Consider the following 5,000-nt stretch of genomic DNA (forward strand, 5'->3'; position numbering starts at 1 on the left):
TTCCGATTACGGGGCCTCGGATGAGTCCCGTATCGTTATTTTTCGTCACTACCTCCCCGTGCCGGGAGTGGGTAATTTGCGCGCCTGCTGCCTTCCTTGGATGTGGTAGCCGTTTCTCAGGCTCCCTCTCCGGAATCGAACCCTGATTCCCCGTTACCCGTTACAACCATGGTAGGCGCAGAACCTACCATCGACAGTTGATAAGGCAGACATTTGAAAGATGCGTCGCCGGTACGAGGACCGTGCGATCAGCCCAAAGTTATTCAGAGTCACCAAGGCAAACGGACCAGACAAGCCAATCCGATTGGTTTTGATCTAATAAAAGCGTCCCTTCCATCTCTGGTCGGGACTCTGTTTGCATGTATTAGCTCTAGAATTACCACAGTTATAAGTAACGTGGGTACGATCTAAGGAACCATAACTGATTTAATGAGCCATTCGCGGTTTCACCTTAATGCGGCTTGTACTGAGACATGCATGGCTTAATCTTTGAGACAAGCATATGACTACTGGCAGGATCAACCAGGGAGCTGCGTCAACTAGAGCTGAGCAGCCGGCCGCCCGGGAGTGTGTCCCGGGGGCCCGCGCGAACACGCAAGCGTCCGCTCAATTATTCTGCAAACAGGAGGAGGCCGAGCTCCCCTGCACGATACACCTCGAAACCCTCTCAGGTCCCGGCGGCGCGCAGCGCCGTCCTAGGTACTTGGTCGGTTTCGAGAGAGGCGCAATCGCCCGGAGTTAGGCGAGTAGACGGTTTTAGTGCGAACACCCTTGCTCCCAACTGAGCTTGCCGCTGCCGACAGAGGCCCGGGAGCGTGCTGTCGTGGCATTGCCGGCGGGAGACAACACGCGCCACCTATGGTGACCGGCAGCTCCAACGCCAGCGCCACACAAGGGCAAAGCCCCACTTGGGTGCAGAAGCGAACTCTCCCAGCACAGCGCACGCGCCAACACGTCCGCACAACTGCGATACAAACCACCTGCGAGAACCGCTGGGGCGACCGAGCAGCAGACGGCGTCGCGGCGCCGAGTGCCAGGCGGCGGCGCATCCTCAACGCACACAGTCCTCAATCAGACCAGCACACTGCAGATGTCCACCGCGCTTCGCACCGGGCTCGGCTGAACCAACTTTGGCCGCCAGGCGCCGCGTGCAGGGTGCGCCGCAGCGTAGCTGCGCCGCCTGCCGGGCCCGTCGGCTGGCGCTCCTGCCACTCGGCGCCCCCCACCAGCCGCCTGTTGCGCGTGCGCCCACGCAGCGCGCGGCCAACACGCCGGGCGGCCCCCCTTCACCGGCCGGGAACAGTCCCACCAAGCCACCGCCGCGTATCGCTTCATACCCACATGGGCCTAGTCACGCGTGTGGATGTGGCGGGTACCGCTGAAACAACCGGTTAATAGCTGTACCGATCGTCGCCATCACAGATTCACCTCCAGCGTGAACAACCGCTCAACAACGGATTTCCAGTTCATTTGCGTATCTTGGGCAGTAAACGTAGATGTCCACCTACATTTGCGAATTCAACAATTCTTGCATGCCAGGATGTCATGTGTCACGACACGCTACATCAGACCACATACACACTGCGACATGTGCAGAAGAGAACACGTGGAAGGTGGCCCGCGCACGTATGCGATGTACCTTCCGCGATCCACTGTCAACCGGCATCTGCGGCATGTCCCAGATATGGAACGCGGTCCACCAGGGTAGCACTTTGTGTGAGGCAATACGACAAAGTCGGAATACACGCGTCACTACATCAGACGGCTCACGCTGACCTGACCTGACCTGACTCACCGCACCACCACCCCCAGCGACCCAGGGTGACATACAATGCGTTCGTACGTTCCTCCCACACAGCCTCTACGGCGTACCACAGTGCAACCTAGCTGTTATTGGGAGACGAGACAAGTAGCATCAAGCACAACATATGGAAATTGAGATTCGACACCGTTGGGCACAGCCAGCGTACGGTCACACGTATCACACTACTTCACTCTGTACGTAACGACCGATGATCGGTACAGCGTGTGGGTTACGCGTACGACATCAGCGGACAATGGACACAGACCATACCACGACGTACACTGAGGGCGTCGACATCTGAATGCAACTGAACAGCTGCGAGGCTCATTTAACACTCAAACGCCAGACCGACCAGCTTGAGAGGACAGAGACACAAAGAGGGGGACAGAGGGGGACAGAGGGGGGGGAGGGGGGGGGTCGGCGATATAGTCCTATTGCAGTACAATTGACAGTGGATAGCAGGAATATGTGGAAAGTAAGCAACACTCGCAAGACATCTACATGAGGATAACAACGACACCAGAGATTCCGAGCAGTGAACTATGTTAGGCAAAGGGACAACGTGGGTTAGGTTAAGGGACAACGTGGGTTAGGTTAAGGGACAACGTGGGTTAGGTTAAGGGACAACGTGGGTTAGGTTAAGGGACAACGTGGGTTAGGTTAAGGGACAACGTGGGTTAGGTTAAGGGACAACGTGGGTTAGGTTAAGGGACAACGTGGGTTAGGTTAAGGGACAACGTGGGTTAGGTTAAGGGACAACGTGGGTTAGGTTAAGGGACAACGTGGGTTAGGTTAAGGGACAACGTGGGTTAGGTTAAGGGACAACGTGGGTTAGGTTAAGGGACAACGTGGGTTAGGTTAAGGGACAACGTGGGTTAGGTTAAGGGACAACGTGGGTTAGGTTAAGGGACACACTAGATCGCGTGTTAACGTGGGTTAGGTTAAGGGACAACGTGGGTTAGGTTAAGGGACAACGGGTAGAGGTTAGGTTAAGGGACAACGTGGGTTAGGTTAAGGGACAACGTGGGTTAGGTTAAGGGACAACGTGGGTTAGGTTAAGGGACAACGTGGGTTAGGTTAAGGGACAACGTGGGTTAGGTTAAGGGACAACGTCGGTTAGGTTAAGGGACAACGTCGGTTAGGTTAAGGGACAACGTCGGTTAGGTTAAGGGACAACGTCGGTTAGGTTAAGGGACAACGTCGGTTAGGTTAAGGGACAACGTCGGTTAGGTTAAGGGACAACGTCGGTTAGGTTAAGGGACAACGTGGGTTAGGTTAAGGGACAACGTGAGTTAGGTTAAGGGACAACTTGAGTTAGGTTAAGGGACAACTTGAGTTAGGTTAAGGGACAAATTGAGTTAGGTTAAGGGACAAATTGAGTTAGGTTAAGGGACAAATTGAGTTAGGTTAAGGGACAACTTGAGTTAGGTTAAGGGACAAATTGAGTTAGGTTAAGGGACAAATTGAGTTAGGTTAAGGGACAAATTGAGTTAGGTTAAGGGACAAATTGAGTTAGGTTAAGGGACAACTTGAGTTAGGTTAAGGGACAACTTGAGTTAGGTTAAGGGACAACTTGAGTTAGGTTAAGGGACAACTTGAGTTAGGTTAAGGGACAACTTGAGTTAGGTTAAGGGACAACTTGAGTTAGGTTAAGGGACAACTTGAGTTAGGTTAAGGGACAACTTGAGTTAGGTTAAGGGACAACTTGAGTTAGGTTAAGGGACAACTTGAGTTAGGTTAAGGGACAACTTGAGTTAGGTTAAGGGACAACTTGAGTTAGGTTAAGGGACAACTTGAGTTAGGTTAAGGGACAACTTGAGTTAGGTTAAGGGACAACTTGAGTTAGGTTAAGGGACAACTTGAGTTAGGTTAAGGGACAACTTGAGTTAGGTTAAGGGACAACTTGAGTTAGGTTAAGGGACAACTTGAGTTAGGTTAAGGGACAACTTGAGTTAGGTTAAGGGACAACTTGAGTTAGGTTAAGGGACAACTTGAGTTAGGTTAAGGGACAACTTGAGTTAGGTTAAGGGACAACGTGGGTTAGGTTAAGGGACAAATTGAGTTAGGTTAAGGGACAACTTGAGTTAGGTTAAGGGACAACTTGAGTTAGGTTAAGGGACAACTTGAGTTAGGTTAAGGGACAACTTGAGTTAGGTTAAGGGACAACTTGAGTTAGGTTAAGGGACAACTTGAGTTAGGTTAAGGGACAACTTGAGTTAGGTTAAGGGACAACTTGAGTTAGGTTAAGGGACAACTTGAGTTAGGTTAAGGGACAACTTGAGTTAGGTTAAGGGACAACTTGAGTTAGGTTAAGGGACAACTTGAGTTAGGTTAAGGGGACAACTTGAGTTAGGTTAAGGGACAACTTGAGTTAGGTTAAGGGACAACTTGAGTTAGGTTAAGGGACAACTTGAGTTAGGTTAAGGGACAAATTGAGTTAGGTTAAGGGACAAATTGAGTTAGGTTAAGGGACAAATTGAGTTAGGTTAAGGGACAAATTGAGTTAGGTTAAGGGACAAATTGAGTTAGGTTAAGGGACAAATTGAGTTAGGTTAAGGGACAAATTGAGTTAGGTTAAGGGACAAATTGAGTTAGGTTAAGGGACAAATTGAGTTAGGTTAAGGGACAAATTGAGTTAGGTTAAGGGACAAATTGAGTTAGGTTAAGGGACAAATTGAGTTAGGTTAAGGGACAAATTGAGTTAGGTTAAGCGATAATCTGGTACAGCCACAGTTAGGTTAAGCGATAATCTGGTACAGCCACAGTTAGGTTAAGCGATAATCTGGTACAGCCACAGTTAGGTTAAGCGATAATCTGGTACAGCCACAGTTAGGTTAAGCGATAATCTGGTACAGCCACAGTTAGGTTAAGCGATAAACTGGTACAGCCACAGTTAGGTTAAGCGATAAACTGGTACAGCCACAGTTAGGTTAAGCGATAAACTGGTACAGCCACAGTTAGGTTAAGCGATAAACTGGTACAGCCACAGTTAGGTTAAGCGATAAACTGGTACAGCCACAGTTAGGTTAAGCGATAAACTGGTACAGCCACAGTTAGGTTAAGCGATAAACTGGTACAGCCACAGTTAGGTTAAGCGATAAACTGGTACAGCCACAGTTAGGTTAAGCGATAAACTGGTACAGCCACAGTTAGGTTAAGCGATAAACTGGTACAGCCACAGTTAGGTTAAGCGATA

General features: G+C 50.0%; 1 non-coding gene across 1 annotated transcript in view; it reads right to left on the bottom strand.

The window, feature by feature from the left end:
- The window catches only part of LOC126323706 (small subunit ribosomal RNA), a 1,891-nt gene extending 1,362 nt beyond the window's left edge, over positions 1–529 (bottom strand). Inside the window, exon 1 of the ribosomal RNA XR_007559644.1 lies at positions 1–529. This exon is cut by the window's left edge and continues 1,362 nt beyond it. This is a non-coding gene — a ribosomal RNA (small subunit ribosomal RNA).
- Between the last annotated feature and the right edge of the window lie 4,471 nt (positions 530–5,000).

This window comes from Schistocerca gregaria, unplaced genomic scaffold, assembly GCF_023897955.1.
Source record: "Schistocerca gregaria isolate iqSchGreg1 unplaced genomic scaffold, iqSchGreg1.2 ptg000866l, whole genome shotgun sequence".
NCBI lineage: Eukaryota > Metazoa > Arthropoda > Insecta > Orthoptera > Acrididae > Schistocerca > Schistocerca gregaria.